The sequence below is a fragment of the Haemaphysalis longicornis genome, unplaced genomic scaffold (assembly GCF_048455015.1).
Source record: "Haemaphysalis longicornis isolate Haplotype H1 unplaced genomic scaffold, Haemaphysalis longicornis Haplotype H1 scaffold_4, whole genome shotgun sequence".
NCBI lineage: Eukaryota > Metazoa > Arthropoda > Arachnida > Ixodida > Ixodidae > Haemaphysalis > Haemaphysalis longicornis.
Window position 1 is genome coordinate 113,598,415 of NW_027526361.1, and position 21,714 is coordinate 113,620,128.

Consider the following 21,714-nt stretch of genomic DNA (forward strand, 5'->3'; position numbering starts at 1 on the left):
GAAGCTGACAAACACCGGCGCGGCACCCGTGTTTGTCAGCTTTTTTGTCTTTCCGTTCCCTTTCTTCGTGCAGTGGTTCCGCCTGTTGTCGACTTCACAAGTGCCACAACATGCGAAAATGGCGACAAACAGCCCTTTTCTTTTGGTATTCTGTCGTCCGGACGACACCGCAAGACGACTAGAACAGTCTCTCTGTTGGATGGCAACGTGCATATAAAATCGAGAAAATGGCAGTAAAAACCTGGGCCAGTTGGACAGAACGCATCATCGTTAGAAACAGGGGTAACGTCTGATCATGCCCCAGCGCTCCGCCCGTCATGTGTAGACATGCGGTATGTCCGCGCTTCACGTATGCGTTCCCGCCCAACTTTCCGGATGAAGAGAAAGCCTCTGGATGTTATCATCATGATGGAATAAACAACAGTTTTTCGGCCCTGTTTAATGATCGGGATGGGAAAACAAGTAAAACTGAAACGACGCCTGTCAGTAACGTTAGAAAACGACTAGATGGGAGACTGAGCGGAAGGCTTCCCTTTTAATGTAAGGCAGGCGTTATATTAGCCCGTCCGCCACAGAAAAAGACAGGAACGACCTTGGCGCCATGCCTGCAGTACACTCCACGCGTGGCGTTATAAAAGGCGCAATACAGGCTGGAGGCATTCCAGTCTACTTGGCCTGGCTTGCAGAATGTCTTCTTGTGGCATCTGACGACAAAAGCAACAATTGGCCAACAATTTTTTTAACAGCCGGGCTGTTTAGGGGCTCGCAATGTCTGTTGATGTCCGTCACGCCATGCGATGGGCAGACAGATGACTCCACCAGCTCGACAGCCATCCAGTGCGCGATGTCGGCTCGTGTGCCGAGAGCACGTTCAACCCCTTTATATGTACCAATAAACTACCAGACCTCCATGGGTGAGCCTCAAGTATGTACAGGTCCGCACAGAAGTAAACGGAGACGGGAGCAGTGGCCGAACTGCATCGCTACGCCGCGTATGGGACCCGACGGGATCCATGGAGCGCCGGTCAAACACTGCCCCCGCCACCCTATCTGATATGTTTAATCGCCGCTCTGCTGATGATTCATACTTAGCGTGACGGTTTTCAAAAGGCAGCGCTGGGCTATAGAGGGGCGGTGGTTGCATTGGCGCTCGCAGGCATCAGCGGCGACCGAATCCGCTGCTCATGAGCTGGATGACGCTGCGCGCGTCCGGAAACGTGCTTTTTGCGCGCTGTAAAGGGCGGCATAAAATTGTAGGCCGCTGCGGTTTGGCATAGCATGTCATTGCGATTTAATTAATTGTAAGCCGGCAACAAAATTGCCACGTACAATATAGAAAACACATTCACATACATTTCCGTTGTTCGAAAAAAAATCTCGCTTACGACATTGCTTCTTTAATTTTGTGTTTGTGCCAAGATATTGCTGCCGGTCAGTAAAGGTCTGTTCTGAAGAAAGGGAAATAAAAATGTCGATACGGTGGAAATTCTGCGTTCGAGAAAACCATAAAGAATTGGTACAATCGGTGCCTCCTATTACAGCGGGCTTCATAGGGCGCATATTTTTTTTGTAGCATTAAAGCCGACCTTGTTATTTTTAACGAGCACCTTATATTACTTGGGAAAGTGTTGCAGATTTAAATTAAACTCCGACGACGACGACGACGATGATGATGGTAATGATGATGATGATGATGATGGTCGCTATTGGTTTCTCCTTTGTAGCGGGGTGATGACCTGTCATCTTACCAAAAAGGACTAATATACCTATGTTTTATCCTCTTGGTTTAATACTAGCGCTGCTTAGGGCTGGCACAAAAAGCTTATTACGCACAAAATACTTTTTTTCTGTTACGAGTGGTAACTGTCCTAGGCAATATTCCCCTCTCTGCTTTTCGTCCACCAGCATTCTAATGTTCTTTTCGTCCCCTCGGCAGCCTTGAAGTTAACTTCCTCTGCGCTATCATTAAATCCTAGGGCTTCTGGAAGCCGACTATTTCCCTCATGTAGATTTGGATGGATACCCTCACATTCTAACACTATGTGCTGCATAGTTCCTGTTTCTTTTCCGCAGACGACGCATACCCCGTCATTTTGTGAATACTTCCCCACAAAGCTCTTAGTTCGCAAGCAACCTGCCCTAGCCTCAAAAAGCAAAGCACTGCCCAGGGAATTATCGTAGAAATTTCCTTTCTGATGTTCAATTTCTCAACCCTGTAAATCTCTAACGACGTTTTAGATTCAATTTTTTTCTCTCCATTTATTCGTTTCAATCTGCCTTGCCTCTTTTTTGTTTACCTTGGCTGTTTTGGATTCTCCACTGTTCTTTCCGTATTTCATCGTTAGCCGTCCAGTCTTCCGTGACCACTGCGTGTCCACGCTTTTCAAGTATAGGTACCTAAAAACCTTAGATGCCTTCCTTCGTTGATCCATTGCTCTCAACCTCCCCTCAAAACATATTTTACTCGGTGCCTCTCGAACTTCAAACGACGCCCAGTTCATATCTCCCTGCACTGCTTCGTTGGTTGTTTTCCATGCGCCCCTAAGACCAAACGGCCTATCGTTCTCTGGTTCACTTCAAGGCCTCCGCGTTTGATTGAAAGATGGCTTCACCGCACGACCTTAGTGTTTTGCAAAAACGCGCCGTCAAGTCCTCAAAATGACCGATGACGAGTATAGTCGTCATCACCGATGGCGACCATACTTTTAATCGGTTAATTTGGTACTAAATGTTATGACGGCTATCCTCATCAACGGGAGCGAAAGGGTTAATGCGGCAACAGAATATGCGCCCTATGAGGCACGCTCAAATGCAGGCAACGATTGTAGCTATTCTTTACGGTGTTCTCTAATACAGAATTTCCATCGTATGGACATTTTTCATTTCCCTTTCTTCAGAACAGACCTGGACTGACCGGCAGCAATATCTTGGGACAAACACAAAATTAAAGAAGAAATCTCGTAAGTGAGATTTTTTTTTTTTCGAACAACGGTAATGTCTGTGAATGTGCTTTCTATACTGTACGTGGCAATTTTGTTGCCGGCTTACAATTAATTATATCACAATGACACGCTGTGCCAAACCGCAGCAGCCTACAATTTTATGCCGCCCTTTACAGCGCGCAACAAGACACGTTTCCGGGCGCGCGCAGCTTCGTCCAGCTCATGAGCAGCGGATTCGGTCGCCGCTGATGCCTGCGAGCGGCAATGCAACCAGCGCTCCTCTATAGCTAAGCGTTTTGAAGACTTCCTCGGCGAGCATGACACGCCAGCATAGCGGCGATTAAACGTGTCAGATAGGGTGGCGGGGCAGTGCGAACACACTCTTTGACTGGCGCTCCAAGGTTCCGGTCAGCGCCCATAGCGGCGCAGCGATGCAGTTCGGCCACCGCTCCCGTGCTCCGTTTACTTCTGCGCGGACCTGTACATACCGCGGCGAGTGGGGTTGTGGGGGCCCCCGCCACTGCGGGAGGTGGCCGTCAGCGTGCAGACATCAGCGACGAGTTTCAGCAAATTTCACAGGCCAGGAACTGGCTGCGATTTTTGTTTTTGTTTTCTCATTCAGGTTGTATGAATTTTTTAAGAATTCCTAGCGAGAAAGTCTTTTATTACCAACACCTCTATATTCATGAAAGAACTTTAAATAGTTTTAGCATTAATAATTACGCTTTTTGCAGCCCCAGCCTTTTTACTTGCTGGCGAGCTATGCCAAGTAAACATGCAACGCTTCTCTGAAGTGCATGGTAATTAATGTGCGGCTCGGCGATAAACTGGCACCGAATTTATGTCTTGATTGATTGATTGAGGGGTTTAACGCGCCGACGCAACGCAGGCGATGAGGCGCGCCGTAGTGGAGGGTTCCGGATTAATTTTGACCACCTGGGGATCTTTATCGTGCGCCGAAATCTCGTACACACGGGCGTTTTTGCTTTTCGCCTCCATCAGAAAAGCGGCCGCCGCGGCCGGGAATCGAACCCGCGACCTCGTGCTCAGCAGCCGAATTTATGTCTAGTATACATCAGCATTAACGATATGGTTGTACCAGAGCAGTGGCGCGCACTGGTCACAAAACTAATACTACAGTAACCGAGCAAATAGCTGACTATCATCTCCCCTCAATAAGACCACTAATATATTTCTTCTCGCCTTGATTTCGGGATATAGTATAACATGGGTGCTTAAAACTGCGAAAAAAATAATGTTTCAGGGAGCTAAATTAAACATTAGAGAAACGTATCTGCTTTGAGGAATTTTCAAACCAATTCCCGCAAAAACTTTGTTCAAAACTGACCCAGCTGTTCCGATTGTCGTTCATAACAACAAAAGCAAAGTGTAAATTATCGGGGGTTCAACGCTGAGAAGCCGCACGTCGGCTATGAAGCCCACCATGTTAGGAAGCTCCGGACTAATTTTGACCGCATGCATTTTTAATGGGCGCCGAAATCTCGACACACGGCCGCTTTCACTTTTCGGCTGCAAGCGAAAAGCAAGCAGAAATAGCAAATACCATAAATAACTGCACAATGATAATTCTAGATAATGGCACCATGACGAAACGAAAGGGCGTTTGTTAATAGCTCTTAAAGGGGCCCTGAAAGGCGTTTTGAGCACACTAAACGAACTAGCCAGTCGTTGGGTTAGGTGGTCCACGTCACCTGTGCCAAGTATTACATTTTTACGTGCAACGGAAAGCTCACACATCCGTTTCAAAGTTTGCTGCGGCGTTCCCAACCTTTCCAGTGTGTTTTTGGGCTCCGCCACCTTTCCGCATGCACGCCATCGATTCTCCGATGCACGTCACGTCGCAGAAATTTTGCAAATGGACGACTTCTCTTTCACTTCTGGCGAAGAGAAGGGTTGTCTGCTCAGCGTCGACGGGTCGCGGCGCCGCCTATGGTGAATTAGGGGTTCCTGCAGCACGCTTAACGTTATGGTGTTCGTACATAATTATCTTTGTTATACCTGTGCTACACGAGCGTTTGGAAGGACATTTCAGTCGAATGGCCTTCGAAATTTCAAATGTCATTCGAACTTGAAGGAGTTCTGTCGATCTACACGACCATTCTCAAAGGCAGTTGAAAGTTTCCGCGTTCGCCCGCCATGTTTTGGTGTCGCCACTGCTGCCATGTTTCGTTCTTGGCGAAAATGTAATTTTAGAGTTAAAATGGGCAAGAAAGCAATTATTAGAGATCAAATTGATAAATATCTACAAGCGCGCACCAAACATGCACAAGGCAGCCAGTTTCTTTTTGTATTTTGTCGCACCACCGGTGTCGAGAGTACCAAGTTACCTCGTAATCGTAGAGCGAGTGACTGAGAACGAAAACAAGTGAACCAGTGAAAAATTATGAAGATCTTGCACTTGAAACACAAAGTTTTACTCGTAAATAATTGTTTTTGTTATTACGGATTGCAGAAACTGAGCCCGAGGGTACGACCGTTCGTGTTTCAAAGGCCTTTGAGACTCTCAAAGGTCAGTTGTCGTGCTCCTTTGACTCAAATGCCGTTTTAACAAAATGCATTTGAAAAACGTCGTGTAGCAGCTCAAAGGTGTCATTTGACTCAAATGACATTCAACTCAAAGGCCTTTGAAATGGTCGTGTAGCACGGGTATTACTCTATTACCACGCTTCTCATTAAGGCGCGTTGGCAAGGCCGACACGACGACGACACGACGGCGACGCTGCCTTCGGACTTGGCTGACTGCCTTGTCACACAAAGACGTCGGCCCATCGAAAGTCCCCGTGGTGTTACTGACTCGCTAAACGAAGACGCCGACAATGCCGATCGGCCGTGCGGTCGTCTGGAATTGATCAAGAAGCGAAATCTGCGCCCCGACAACGTTCGTGCCGTAGTTAATGCGGCTCTGCTAGTTAGTTCCTAGAGTATAACAAACTTAGTAAGGTCCATGAAGTACACACTTCTCAGCCCATGCGATCCGCATTTCGGCTTACGACGGTTCGGCCGTTCGCTTTGACCACAATTCGCTTCCCGTCTCCGCGCGCATCCGAAAGCAATGCCCTCAGGCAAGCTGCCTCTGAGTTAGCCAAAATGAAATAAACAAAAGAAAGAAAGCAGAAATCTCTACCGAGTTTGTGCCTTATCTGCACATGACCCCCGAGAATCTTGCTGTTGCTGCTCCTTCCATGCACGCCATTATCAGGGTGATGCGCTGTCTCTTCGGACTGGTGACAGGCGAAGCGGTTGCTATCAATCAGCTTATTTGGGGACGCGGCTTTACAATGCGCGCGGAAACGCCGTCAAGAGGTATTTTTCATATTTCGAACGTTGCTTTTTGTTATGGTTATAAATATTTAGAACTAATCAAAATAGCAGAATGTAATACTACAGCTGACATGTACCCGTGTCCATGGCGTTGCCACAACGTTCCCAAGCTTCACATTGGCGCAAACGGTCAGCCAATAAACCAATATAAAAGCGGACGTCGATTCAGAACGCATGTACGTGCTTACTTTAACAAATTTTGAGCCGATTTTTTTAGCCATTCCCTCACATATTTGGGACTCCCATATGTACCAAGACATGTCGTCGCCGCGAACGCGTGGGGACAGGGTCGGTCTCTTTTAGCGTCATCTTTCGGCGTGGTATAGAAGCGTAGAGATCCCGCCCGAGTCCTTCCATCCGCCTATCCAGTAGCGAGTGGAGTGCAGGATTCATAAGCAAAATGATAAAAAAAAATGGCCAGTACGTAACGCAGAAAGTCAGGGGGCCCCGTCCCGAAGCGTCGCTGAAGCGCAGAATATTGCAGCAACAGAAGACGCCCGCAACCGGATGTTCTTGCAGACGTCACCGAAAAGCGAGGCATCATGAGCAGTCACGCTTGCGTGGTGCGAAAAGTTGGACGAAACGAAGAAGAATTGCGCCACTGTCGAAAATGCGATATTTTAAATTGCAATAACTCCACTAACACTCATCGCTTCAACAAGATTCTGGAAGGAAGTGATCACTAGGACATTGGTTTACCTGAAAAATCGAACACCCATGTATCGGCAAAACCTCTTTGAGGGCCCCTTTAATGAAACAGGAAGCAGGAATATTGAATGCTCTCCTCTAATTAAGTATTATGTAATTGGTAACCAAAGAAGGATTCTCAAAAAGTTTGGAGCAACCTGATTACTTCTTTTGTAAGAAATTAGTAGTTTCTGAGAGGATTAAAACCGTCGACAAAATTTATAATACAACAGAAATTAAAGCGACAAATGATAAACTGAAACTGCCAAATAACCAGGCTCAGTTTGGAAACACGCCGGTAAAAAAAAAAACGCGATATAAATTTTTGTATGCAAACAGGCGTGAGCACACGTACTTCACGTGACCAGTTTGCTGAAAAAAGAAAAACCTAAGCGCATAACTTGCAAAATTCCACTTTTGTTTTGTATCACATGGAACGTTTGTTGAGAAAGGTCAGACGCATGAGCCGCAGCGTTCTGTCGAGGCAGCGACATATCACTTTTCTGCCGTGGAAAGCAGAAAACAAAAACACAAAAGAACGAATACAAAAGACGGAAATGTTGGCGCAGGTGTTTTAACGTGGGGAAACGCAGCGTCGGGAAAACACATGCTGATTTTCGTCGTGCACTTTTCGGCCGGTGCCCTTTTAACGTTAGCTCGTTTGTCACAGCCGCTTTTGTGTCGTCACGCTGCTGACGAACGCTGTTTTGAAGTGTTTTCTTATGGTGGGGAAGCCGCTTTTCCAAAACACATGGGATTTTTCGCGCGTCTTACCTGGAAGCAAAATCAGCTTACGTAGACTGCATCCTGTCAAAAACTACCAACGCTACGGTAGTGACTACGAAGAAATTATTAAGAGATAATTTATAACCTATAACCTATATAAAATAAAAGAGGAGGGGCCCTGTCAGTGAAGAAACGACCACTCGTCAAATTTTCGCTGCGCAGACAACCATTTGGCTTTTTTCCGAATGGGACCAACACTTCCGTAATAAAGGTAAGCCATTATCTGGTCAGCCAGTTGGTTTACGTTACTTCGACGCAAAACAGTGCTCAGGCAGGACAAAAGAATGGAGCCACACGAAAAAAAGCGGTGATGAACTGAGATCTGGTTATTGTGGTGTAAAACATACAGTAAATGAGAGGAGGAGGAGGAGGAATAAACTTTATTTATGCGAGCCTTAGGTGCTGCTGTCTGGGCACACGCCTGGTGGGGGGTTTCCTCTAGTCCGGGATACCCTGGCCTGCACTGGCCACCCGGGCCCTCTCTACCAGGCTACGCTGGGAGGAGAGGTCGGAGCTGGTCAGTTGTGCCACCCACTGCTCGTAAGTAGGTTGGGGATTGGGAGTAAGGGACGGGGTTTGTTGACACCCCCATACCAGATGGTATAGGGTGCCAGGATGGGGGCAGTATTTGCAAGATGCGGGGTAGAGGGTGGGGTACATTGCATGGAGTAGGGTATTGTGGGGGTAAGAGTTTGTTTGTAGTCGCCGGAGTATTGTAACTTCGGTTCTAGATAGGTGTGGGTGGGGTGCTGGGTATTGTTGGCGCCCGCGCCGGTAGTGGGCGAGTATATCGGCATATTTTCTCAGGGGCATGGGCTTGAGGATGTCGCCATCTTGAAGTTTGTCACCCTCTCGGGAAACGGCCCGGTGTGTATGCGCGCGGGCGGCGGCGTGTGCCGACTCATTTCCTTTGAGGGTTTCGTGGCCAGGTGACCAGACAATCTGTAGTTCAGGGAGTCGCTTAATTTGTTTTAGTATAGCCAATGCTGGTAGGGATATTCGTCCGATCAAGAAATTGCGGCATGCAGCTTGGGAGTCTGTCAGTATTACTGTGTAGTTTTCGCAAGTGGTGGCAGCTAGGGCGATAGCAACTTCTTCGGCTGTTTCTATAGATTTTGTAGTGGTCGTGACTGCGGTTAACTCTTTTCCGTGGGCGTCGGTCACACTGGCAGCGTGCGCAGATTTGTGGGGGTATGGAGAGGCGTCTGCATAGCGACTGAAGGGGAGGTGGTCATACTGCACATGGATTGCTCGTGCTCTTGCTGCTCGTCGTGCCTTGTTATAGGTCGGATGCATGTTACGTGGGATTGGAGCCACTCTGATGTGTTGTCGAATTGGTCCGGGGATGCGTGTTTTCTCGTCTTGTTGTTGTGGGGTCGAATACCCTAGCCGGCGGAGGGTCGCTCGTCCCGTGGTGGTGAGTTGGAGGCGTGTGAATTGAGAAATTCGGTGCGCTTCTTGGATTTCTTCCCACGTATTGTGGACGCCCAGTTGTAGTAACTTGCTTGTTGCCGTTTTAGGGGGCAATCCTAGTGCGGTTTTGTAGGCTTGCCGTATCGCGGTGTTCAGTTTGTTTTGTTCGGAGGGTTTCAGGGCTAGGTAAGGAGCACTGTATGCAATCCGGCTGATAAGGATGGCTTGGATTATGCGCAGAGTATCTGATTCTTGGAGGCCAAATCTTCGGTGAGAAACTCGATGGATAAGATGCATTAATTGTGAGAGAGTACGTTGGAGTGGCAAAATTGTTTGGGCACCCGACCCATCTTTAGGAATAGTGAGTCCCAGAATTCGGAGGTGGGGGACGTTAAGAACAGGTTGATTATTGATGCTGAGTTCAGGATCCGGTATAGAGTTGGCGCGCTGTTTAGGTGTTCGTTTACACAGTGTAAGTAAGGCGGATTTTTCGGGGGCACATTCCAACCCCCGGGCTTGCAGGTATTGTTGTACTACTTGGATGGCACTTTGGAGGGCGTCTTGTTGGTCACCTATGGAGCCCGTAGGAGTCCAGAGTGTCAGATCGTCGGCGTATAGGGCGTGTTGCAGGTTGGGGATAGTTGTCAGCAGAGGAGGTAGATCTTTCATGCCGATGTTGAACAGTAATGGAGATATCACTGAGCCTTGGGGGGTTCCTTTAGCTATAGTTTGGAAAACGTCGGAACGGAGGTGCCCGATTCCCACTGTTGCAGTGCGATTGGTTAAGAATGAGGCAACGTAGTCGTAGAGACGTTGGCCGCAGTTAGTAGAGGCGAGACCTTGTAGGATTGCTTGATGAGTGATGTTGTCAAATGCTCCTTTGATGTCTAGAGCCAGGATCGAGAATTTGTGGTGATTGGTAAGTTTGTCAATGATATCTTCTTTCAGTTGAAGTAGAACATCTTGGGGTGAGAGATGTGAGCGGAATCCATACATCGTATTCGGGAAGTAACCGTTGTCCTCTATGTGGGGTGAAAGTCGGTTGTGGACCATGTGTTCTAGGAGTTTTCCAACACATGAGGTTAATGAGATGGGTCGTAAATTTTTTGTATTCAGAGGTTTTCCCGGCTTAGGTATGAGGGTTATTTCTGCGTGTTTCCATTGTGGTGGTAGGGAGCCAGATGTCCATTGATTGTTTATGTACTGTAGTAGGCTTTCGAGGGCTATTGGGTCGAGGTTGCGAAGTAGTTTGTTCGGAATTTTGTCTTTTCCTGGGGTGGTGTTTCTTGTGAGGTTACGCACTGCGGCTTCCATTTCGGCTATTGAAAAAGGTTCATCTAACTCTAGATTGGGGGTACCGGTGTATGGTGGGATAACTTGCGTTTGGTTTGCCGATGTTGCTTTGAAGGGTTTCTCTAGTTCTTGTATGAGGTCTTGCTCAGTGGCCGGATGGTTGTGTATCAGTCTACGTAGTTGATGCGCCGTCGTCGATTTGGATTCTTTTGTTCCCATGAGGGAGCGGAGAAGATGCCAGGTGCGACGGGTTCCCAGGGTTCCTTGAAGTTTATTGCAAAACTCCGACCAGTTTTGTTGACTTAAATTACGAGCGTAAGTTTCTGCTTCGACCGTGAGTTTGGCGATGCGAATCCGGAGCTTACGGTTTGTCTTGCGTTTTCTCCATCGTTTAAGGAGTCCGTTTCGGGCTTCCCAGAGGTGTAACAGGTGGGCATCAATGGCTGGGTTATCTTCAGTTAGCGCTAACTCTTTGGTATGTTTCGAGGCTTCTGTGAGGAGCTGTGCGGTCCATTCTTCTATATCGTCGATGGGATCGGTGGGGGAGTTTTCACGAAATTTTTTCCAATCTGTCAGTTTGGCCGTGCCGATTCGCTGCTGATTGTTTTTGCGGTGTGGGATTTGAAGTTGGATGATGTAGTGATCGCTGCCTAAGGTTTCTTCCAGACAGGACCACATGGCATCGTTGATGTTATAGGTGAACGTGAGGTCAGGGGAGGTGTCTCTTGAAACAGTGTTGCCGATGCGGGTGGGGGTGCCGTAGGTATTGCAGAGGCAGAGATTATTTTGTTGAGCGGCTTCTTGAAGCCAAGTTCCTTTCCGGTTATTTCTCAGATAACCCCAAGCTGTGTGCGGAGCATTGAAGTCACCGAGGACAACGAGTTTATGTCCTTTGGTGCGTTGGCGTACGTGTTTTAGTAGTCGGTCAATTCCAGAGAGGGATGAGGTGGGTGAGCTGTATATATTTAGAATGTAAAGGCTGGTATGGGACTTCCGGCGGGGCAGCAGTTCGATGAATGTGTAGTCTATTGTGGTGGGAAGGGTATGTGCCTGTGCCGTTTGGGAAGCTTGGACTAGGATGGCCGTTCTGGATTTGGGGTCTGTGGTGTATGCTGTGTATCCTCGTAATGCAATGTGGTCGGTGTCAGTTTCTTGTAGGGCAATGATGTCAGGTGAATTTTGCTGTGTAAGTGGAAGGAGTGAGGCTTGCTTGCTTCGGTACGATCGACAGTTCCATTGCCATACAAGTAGCGAGGACGGAGGCGTTGAGTCGTGCATAGGTGGATTAGAAGGTGTCATCGTCGGATGGGAGGTTAGGGGTTGCGTTGTTGGGGTCTTGGGGAGCGGAGTGTTGTTTGGGCTTTTTATGGGCTTGGCGTTCCGTTTCTTCGATGGCGACTAGGCGTTCTTCTAGGGCAGCAAAACGGCTGTTGAACTGGTTGCCCATTTCACGTATAAGTGTTTCTATGCGTCCTACATCCGAAGAGGGAAGGGAGGGGCCTTGCATGTTGGCAGCGATTGTGGGTATGGGTACTTGCGGTGCAGAGGATGCTGCTGTGACTTCTTGACGTGGTAAAGTCAAGAGTTCTATTTTAGTTAGCAGCTCGTGAATGCGCTGTTCTAAGGTGGCAGTGCGCTTTTCCGTAGCTTCCAGTTGTTGGCGTAGGCGCGCGTTTTCTTCTTCGAGGGTGTGGATGCGGGTGTCGGTAACGGAGGTAGGGGGTTGGTTGGGGTGTGTGGGCAGGTAGGGGAATTGGTCAAGAGCAGTGGGCTGTGAGGTGACAACAGCTGACCAGCTCACCTGGGTTTGTGCCGGGCGATGAACGTTCTGTGGTTGAGGCATCGACTGGGTTTGACGATCCGGCGGTTTATGGAAGGTCTGCTGCTTGGCGGATGCTCGTTCCCGGACCCGGACAGGTGGAGGCGGAGGGCGGAGTTTTCTGCGGCAGTCCTTGCTGGCTGTGGGGTGATCTAGGCCGCAGAGTTGGCAAGTAGGTGTACACTCATGACCAGGTGTGAGGTTTCTGGCGTGGCACTGGGCGCATACAGGTGCATCAGGGTTAGGACAAACGTCCTGTCTGTGTCCAAGTTCACCACACAGAGAACAGCACTGCACAGTTTGTCGATACGGGCGGCATCGCGTGAAGAGACCGTAGGCCTTGATGTAGAAAGGTACATGTGGTCCTTCAAAAGTTACGACGGCAGAGGTGGAGGTGCCCAACATTCGTGCATGCAGTATACGGGGTCCATTGGATGCGAGAATGTAGGGTAACTGTTCCGTCGTGGTGCCCTGGTCCAATCCATGAATCACTCCACGAACCGTACCTGGAGGTGGCTTTAGGTAGGGTAGCACTTCGTAGGCTGCTGCACCAAGCTGTAGTGTACTAACTTCAGAAAGTGCCATGGCGCAGTTTTCGTCGGGCGTGCTCGCGACAATTAGATTTTGCAACGCTTGCGGTTGTATCGTTACATAAGCGTTGAACACGTGCTCCGGGATTTTACTTGCCTGTTGTATGCTTTGGGTCATTTGTCGGCCATTATAGGCAGCTACACGAAGTCCTGTGCGTGGTCGGTAGATCACTTTATAGTCTTTATCAGGTAGTCGTGGCGTCGGTGTGCTTCTTGGAGTGGTTTGTTGGGTGCATGGCACAGGAAACGGGGATGTGGGCGGCGCTGCTTGTTGTTTGAGGTTTCGGCGCTCTCGTAGAATCTGCTTCCAGGGGCCTGGTGGCGGGATTGTGCGTCCGCTGAGAGTGTCGAACTCCATCGCGGTTTCCGTAGCCGTGTGCGTGGCGGCAGGTGCGGTGTTGATCTGCGCCGGATGCATGGTGGCAGCTGGGTGGTGGTTCTGCGCCGGGAGAACCGGCGCGGCGGCGGCTGTGGCGGTGTTGATCTGCGCCGGGTGAATGGTGGCAGCTGGGTGTTGATTCTGCGCCGGGAGAACAGGCGCGGCGGCGGAGGAGACGGTTTTGATCTGCGCCGGATGCATGGTGGCAGCTGGGTGTTGGTTCTGCGCCGGTAGAACCGGCGCGGCGGCGGCGGCGGCAGCCAGCTCGGCAGTAGGCCTAGCGGTGGCCGCCGGCGGGGTCAGTTCTTCCGCTGGTGATTTTGGCCGAATATGTGGACCGAGGTCGACGTGGGTGGTATCAACGTGACCGGCGTGCTGGTGGGAAGCCGCTGATAACTATTTAAGCGTTTGACGTGCCCTTGGAAAGCCAAGAACGGTCGAAGAAGCCGGAGCCCATGCAAGGTGCGCGTGTTCGGCGTGGCCCCCTGGTGGTGTTCCCCCAGTAAATGAGAAAGCAAAAATGGGCATATAGGCAGAAAAAAATTTAAGCTGAACCGAAACAATGTGTTATCTTCCGCCTGTCGATGCAACGTCAAGACATGTATATAATGTCCTTCTCGAGCAGCCATACTGATGGTTCATTAACGCATGATTTTTTTCACTGATTGCGAAAGCTTCTTAAAAGCTCTGTCTGGTCAGGATACCCTGTCATGAGAGAACACTGAAAGATGAGTCGAGCGCAGCCTAAGCAACAGCCGTTGGTTGAAAAGGGAAACCTGTCGACGACCTCACATTACACCAGTTCCCTCTTAAGACGATCACTCAGACAGCATATCAAGTACGCCCTGATTAAAAGAGCGTGCGAGCGACAATACAATCTCTCGGACGACGTTGTCGATACACTTGACGCAGCGCCCCTTGGGATGCTTAGTACATGCACGTGGCTTCGAGTTTTTATAGTTTATAAACGTTTGCATACCTTAATGGGAAAGCAATAAATGGCGCATTCATTGACGAAGCTGGAAACGGCGTCGGGAGCTGTTAAACGGTTCATTTGAAAACGTTCCATAGCGTGAGGCATCTCGTAGCACGAAGTTCAACACAGCAGTCTCGACTCGTGGCAGTACATTAGAGTGCACCCTAGATAAAATCGGAGAACTGAATAACGAAGGAATAGACATCATCGTCTACTCCCCCATTATAAGGCGGCAGCAACAAAAAGTGGCGCAACGTGTCGGCTGCAAAGAGAAGCCGTTGGAAATGTTAAGGCGGATTGCGAAGCAATGCCTCACAAGCGGCATGATAATAACAAAGCCATTTGACAAGGCGAGAGGAAATCAAAACATCAAACGCGTTCGGTTGGACGTTCATTCTTTCGCGTTCACGACCTATAAGAATTGGTTAGGTGCCTGCAACGTTATTCAAGGAGCTGAATCCATGCTCAAATGCACTTACATGTTTGTATTGACGAAAGGAAACATGTATATAAAATATTCGCTTTTATGCGCTGCGATTGGACATATCGGCTTCAGGGTCAGCGGCTCAGTGGCACCGATCTGCTCGACAGAAAGCCGCACAAATGCCAGAAAAACCTTGTTTGCCGCATATCTCAGAAGTGTGGCGGGGCCTGCACTATAAGAAGACTAGGAGGGCTGGGCACTCTGTCTAGGTGTAAAAACTTTTGTCCCATATTTCACTCCCTTTGGAAGCATTGGGATACTGTTCCGAGGAGCAGCGCGTGGCGGCCAAACGAGAGGCGAAACACTCCTCGTGGGATTCACTTGCTGCTTTCGAAGCGGAGTACTTGAACCCTGTGGGGGAATTGCTATGCCATCTCCAACGCAGCGTTCCGTCACTCCCTTTAGGTGTGAATAAGCTCTATTGGTTTCAGCGTTCCCGGATACTGCAGAAGGGTACTACTACTCTCTCTTGGAAAGCATCTCGTTACGCCTCAAGAGCGTTCTGCTATTCCCCGCGAGACAGCATGTTTTTGCTCCGCCTGCTACTAGCCCCCCCCCCTCCCCCCCCAATTCCCATCCCCACGATGGTACTATAGGTATTCAGGTACAAAATACGTACATACCAGCCTGCGAAGCACACCGAAGTATGTTTTTTTAAAGAATAAGGAGGGTAGAAGGAGGCTAAATCATACCAAAATACTAGTTCTGTTTGTGTCGCCTATGACCTACAAAAAACACAACGGCGTTGACAGCTTTAATAGACAGTTTTAGTTGAGCGTACGCACAGAGTTGCGCGCGCACGTAGGGGCAGCTCAGCGCGCGCACCGAAGTTCTCGCGAAGAACCAGTTTTAGTTGACCGCACGCAGAAGTTGGTGCGTGGATAAATCAGTATGGCCGAAATGCGCGCTATGTGTGTCACGCAGCGCCACTGAACGCCAGATTGGCGAACGAAACATGAGGTTGTCGGCCAACGCCAGACGTAAACGTAGCCAGAAGAAGCCGTAAACCAGTTTGTGGGGAGACGCCGTTCCTTTGTTCCTTTCGTTCCCGGGCGAGAGCGACCGGAAAGAGGACGGGAGGGGCCTCGCGCACGGCCCGCCAAGCCCGCAAAACCCGCAACGCAAGAATCCAAAACTTGCGGGCGCACTTAAAGCGCGCGGCTGCCGCTTACGTACTGCGCATGCGCTCTCGTTCCTCCGCAAGTTTCTTGCGCGCGTAGAGCTGCTGCGTGCGCTCAACTAAAACTGTCTAATAATGTGCTTGTCAAAGGTTGCTACATACGTAAGAAAGCAGAGTTCCCTTCTGCACATAACAAAAAGCCCACCTGGAATGGCACACGGAGAAATGTTTCAGCAAGTAATCGGGCCCTCGTTAATGCGAAGTTCCAAGTTCTGGAAAGTTTGTTGAATGTGAAGCAAACTAATACGGTTGACAAGGAAACACAAACAGGCAACCTTGAAGCTTCTATTGTGAGGCGGCAACTACATTTCTGGGAATCATTATTTCCGCTATTATTTCCATGGGCATCATTATTTGCTCTTCCAAACAACGAAACAGCTGGTGATGTTGTGGGTTCGAACGCATTTTCTCTGGGCCTGACTCAAGCAAGACAGACAGACAGAATAACATTATTGCGACTGCCAGCATGATTAGGCCGGCAACATTCATCGTTCAGCAGGGCCACTTTTTGGCGAGGGGGGTCCCTGCCGTCCGCCGAGTGGACCAGGTCTTCTTGGACTTGGGGGTTTGGGTAACGCAGGGCGGGCTCCCGGCGCTCCTCACTGGAGATGGTAAGGCAGATAGAATAGGATCAGTGCCTGGATGGTGGAAGGCCATCACAAGCCCATGTGATGTGGGATGGCGATGCAGGAGGGGAAGAACAATACGGACATGCGTCTATATAGATTTCAGGAAACATCTCAGACATGATGACAGGACGGGGAAGGAGCGAGTCTAGAGCTGGCGATAGATGACCGGCAAGGATCGGGATAGGGGTGGGTGAGGATGTGGAAAAGCGGCCTGCTCCAAACGGTAATGGGTGAGGACGTCCCGGGATGTGTGCAGCCTGTCCCGAAACCTCGTTATAACGAAGTTGAAGGGGATCCACAATTACTTCGTTGTATCCATTATTTTGTTGTATGAATTAGAACAGTTCACGGCTATCTATGCTCAGTTGGGTGCGCAACTCTAAGCATGCAAAGATGGAAACCGCCTCGCGGCCCACTGTACCGCTACGCGACCACGCATGCGATGGAGCTTAAATAGAAGACAAAATGGAAAAAAAGTATGTGACGCTGCTAGTCTCGGACGTTCTAGCAAAAGACTTCCTCTTCAGTGGTGGCCACTGCGTTCATGCAGTTTTTAACGTCATCATGGTCGCCGAAGAAACGGTGACGAGGGTCAACCGCCTCGAGGGCCGGCGACGACGGTGACGGTGGCACGTTGAACGTCTGTGCATGGGAGACCACGGCGTCTTCGTCGTTGCTTGCGTCGGTTGTCCAGTGAAATATTAGAAAAACAGCACTTCAAAAAAAAGACATCCCCCTCGCGAGGGGCACGATCAAATGCACAGCATTTCCGAGGGGGTGCGCCGGCAAGTCGTATCTCTCGATCGCGGGACCCGTGTCGCCATCTTTCGGAGGCGCGGGACAACTTGTGGCGCTTTCGAAACAAACCAGAAATGAGTGAAGGATATAAGGCGCGTTCGGTGCATCGAAATCTGTGTCGGTTTCGTGGCTCGGTCGGTAGTGCGCCGGGCACCTTGCGTTCCGGAACGCCCGCGGCGTCATGAGTTCGAAACCGGGCGCCGGAAACTGTTATTTCTTTTATAGTGTAGTGGCCTGGCTGCGGACTACGACAAGGCGCGCCTGCGGACTATGACAAGGCACGCCAACGCCGCGTGACATTGTGAGTTACTAAAATGATATGCATTTAAAATAAAAACAACGCACGGACGATTACTATACTCCGTACTGCGAAATTTGTGCGCAGCGCGAACTGCAGTATTCTCGGCCACGGCGCATATCTTGTGTCTCAGGAAGTGATCGCGTGATCAGCGAACACACGGCGGTGCGCGCTACCCCGCCGTTATCGGGCAGCACGTCGCCGAGGAGCAGCGGTTGCAGTGGTCACCTCACGGGAACAGCCACTCACCAGTCTCCCAATAAAGACCGGTTCCATCCAGGAAGCGGAAGGAGTGGCGATCGCCTTGGCCATAACAAACATCACCGCGAGTGCGATAATCACCGATTGACAAGCGGCATGCAGACGCTACGCACCTGGTGAAGTTTCTTCAACAGCACTGCTCCTCGTGAGCAAAACCCTTCCCTCTCGAACGGTCAGAATCGGGTGGACCCCTGCCCACTCCAATCTCCCTGGCAACGACACAGCCCATGCATTGACCCGTGCTCTCACCAACCGGGCCCCAGAAAAGGAGCACAGTCCAACGTCGATTGAGACCTTCCAGGAAATAACCCAATATTATAGATTAAGCAGAAGGACCTTTCCCCCCTCCTCCCCCCCAACGCAGTTTGTTCAAAATGCAGGAAAACAGATTAGACGAATTCAAACAAACACGTTCCAAAATCCAGTGCGACTAAATCATCTATTCCCCACACAATACTCGCTGGAGCGTGCGTTTTGGGGCAAATCAGGCACACTCTATCACATCGTCTGGGAGTGCGACCGGAACCCCGACCTTCCCCCATTTCAAACCCTTCCTGTAAGCAGTGGGAAAGCATGTTGTCCAGCTCGAGCCTTGACGGCCAGATGATCTTGGTTGACCGAGCGGACAGAGACAGGACTGCCCGTGGACTTCCGGACTAGGAAGCCGCCCTACAATTTATTTTTGCTCATTAAAGTTTCTTCCTCCTTCTCCTCCTCGCCGGGGAGCGTGTTGTTGCAAACCGCGTTTGAACCTACCGCGCAAATTTCAGGTGGTTCGAATGAGCCACGCAAGGAGGAGTAGCGTGGGGTGGGGGTGGCAGTGAGAGAAATGATTCAGCGCATAAATCTGGGCTAGTTGGTGATCGGTCGTACCGTGTCACTGTTATTTCTTCTGTCCCCGCCTAGTGCGCTTTTTACCATGTCGAGAGAGACGAAGCCACAAAAAATGACGTGACTGAGCGTTATTAAAAGCTCAGCATAAACAGGCCTCTGGAAGCGTGTCGATCAAGTCTCAGTGGATGGCCATTTATTGCTGTATAGAGCAGTCTTTCCGACCACATGTTTAGCGTCGTTCGCATGTTAATGGTGATCTCCGTTGGCATTTTGGGTAACCATAGGTTGTGTAGCAAGAAAAATGATTTTCGTAGTTAACAGGCATTTTCAGTTAGTAAAGGATGTTGTATTCCTATTATGGGTGGAGCGCCTAAGTTTGGCTTTATTCCTACCTTCCCTCCGTTCGCCGAATATGTTGACTGCAGTTTCGAGCATATGAATTATTTGCAGTGACGGGCTAGGCCAGTTAATTTTGCGCCCATGAAAATTCCTCGAAGAACCTTTAGATAGGCATTATGCGCTGATCTTTTGCACATGGGCAAATACGTCAAAATAATATAGTGACTCGAGGCGTCATTTATCGAATGCGACGGAACGCACATACCGCAGCCTCCGTTCTGCGAATTCGATGAACTCGATCGTCAGTACCGTGACTAATGGCCCTAATGTATCAACAGCCACGCTTAAAAAAGTCCAGGTTACCCGAGGGCAGTAATAAGAACATTCCAGAGTGGCAGAAGTTATCCGTGCCGGTGCTTACTGGCAGTAACGGCGCACGGTCACTCGATGTCCCCCTTTGGTTCGTCCTGCCGAATGCTTCTCTCCGCCTCTGGGAGCGACAGTTCCTTTCACTCCGCCGCGTCGCCTGTGGCACTCGCTACAGGCGACGCGGTAGCGGCTCGGAAACGAAAGCAGATTCGTCCTAAGGTTCTTTATCAGATAGGTTTGGTCAATCGAGAGGAATGATGGGCCATTTCTCCGAAGCAGACATGGTACACAATGCTGCAGTGTGTTATTATCGGCCTTGCTCGAAACAAGGCGGTGTGTCTATCGTGGTTGTCCTTGACCATACGAATAATCAGAAACCTCGCCCCTTCGGCAATTTTCCGCAACCTGAACGTCAGGTTACAGAGACGGTTACCTTTCAAGTTTCTGGTAAAAAAGTGCACTACGGGGTTTACGTAAGCCGTGGAAAATCCCCGTGCACGGCCACGCAAAGGAGCCTGTAGGCTATTTCAGTGGTACCACCAGTTCTAGGTTCACAGCCAATAGCAACAGGTCCACAAATTCTGTCAACAGAATGATCGTACATTACTCTTTGCATTATTTACATTTCGCCCGTAATGAGGCTGCAGTATTTCTCTTTTTTAGCGTGTTTCGACAAGGCAGCTTCAGCGGTTTTATTCCCCGCACATCATGGTAACCTTTACAAGATGTCACCTTCCACAACACACATTCCGAAGCGTGGGATCGTGCAATAAAAGTTAATAATCGGTTCTATGACAAATTTCGCATTTTTATCTACTCCCTGCACGGCTTCCGAAAGGGTCTCTACAGCTTGCACAGGATTTTCCTCATATTGCTTAACTTTTTCTTTATATCCATCGCAGGTTCGGTAAAGTTCTTGCAGGCGCTCGTTTAGTCTCTGCACTTTCACTTTAAGGTAGCGTGCGTATCTGTTTCTCGTTGCAATACATCCAAAAAGGTCAAGTGTCCTCTGGCACTCCTCACTTTTTAATCCACTTTCCAAACGTTCCGCACCATCAGCATGCTATTCCGTAGATATGTTTTCTAGTGGCTGGTATTTAGTGCGTACGTATTCGGCCTACGACAAGTCTAGACGAAGATATTTTGCTTTTCTCGCACAAAGGCTGGTTCCCCTTGAATTCTCGCTTGCGTGAACGCGTTACGTGGTACACGAGGCATTTTTTCTCGTTCCTTGGAACAAGACGGCAACATGCAGGTTGGTATAGGACGGAAACTGAGTCGGCACGGGTGAGCGTGCAGCAACTTGCGTTTCATTCCTACGTCGTAATCGTATGCGGTGAAGTGACGCGAACACACAACGGTCTTGGGGCTTGGCTGCCACGGGCTGCCCTTGTCATTCCCTCATCGGGAAACGTTCCACAGCCAAATATTCAAATATTCCGGTGGTTTACTGTTAACGGCAGCTCAGAGCAGTTCTGGGTTTCGCGAGGCATTTGACTTACAGAGGGGCACGTAACAATCCTTAGGCATCGCGTGCAGTTTAATTCATCCACGGACAAGTAAACCTTACAGCAGTCCCGCAAAAAAAGTCGAGGTTGCAGGTTGACCACGCGACGGCAGAGTAAAAGTCTCACAGAGGAGAGAAAAAAATTCCGGGGCATCTCCACTAACGTGAAACCTGGGGAGGGGCGAACCATGCAGCGTATATGTGTATTCTTGGCACCTTAGCGTTTTTTCCCACGGAGATGAAGCCTTCGGTGGTAGAGGTATAGAGCTTTTCTGTAAAAGTCTCGAGTCTTTGAAACACGAAGGGTTCTAGCGCGAGGCATTGAAAAACGAGTGAAACGTTCTCTCGTAAAACGTTTGAAAACGAGTATCGCGGTGAGTTCTTTTAGTAGGCGTTACTTTCTACCTCGAGGCGTTTGAAAACGGTGTCCCGGTGTTTTGGTACCCTGCTACATGAAACGACAGGAGATGCGGATAGCTCGAGCACTTCAGGGGCTTCGCCCCTTAGAGTCCACCTTCTCACGAGGCGGTGCAAGCAGGTGCAAGGCATTTTCTTCTCCGATACGCAGCCCACCCCCCCACCCTTCCCCCACCCCCCCCTCTCGCCGTGCCAGTGGGTCACTCTTCCTTTCAGGCGAATAGTTCTTATCTTCGCGAGACAAATCCGCAGGTCGTACCACAATGGCGAAAAAAGGGGGGGAAACGAGGAGGCATGCCACCGGATCATCGTAGACGTGTCATCGTCCGGGGTAGACCGGATGGGTGTCTGGTTTGGTTACCATAGCCAGC

At 49.7% G+C, this 21,714-nt stretch overlaps 1 protein-coding gene across 2 annotated transcripts in view; it reads left to right on the forward strand.

The window, feature by feature from the left end:
• The first annotated feature begins 7,534 nt into the window (after nucleotides 1-7,534).
• LOC144180501 (glucoside xylosyltransferase 2-like) overlaps nucleotides 7,535-21,714 on the forward strand; it is a 45,440-nt gene continuing 31,260 nt past the window's right edge. The window contains exon 1 of one of the 2 annotated variants that reach the window (XM_077708835.1): nucleotides 7,535-7,968. The gene's annotated coding sequence lies outside the window, so the exon portion shown is untranslated. The remainder of the gene's footprint in view (nucleotides 7,969-21,714) is intronic. The other variant, XM_077708833.1, reaches the window with a different exon arrangement.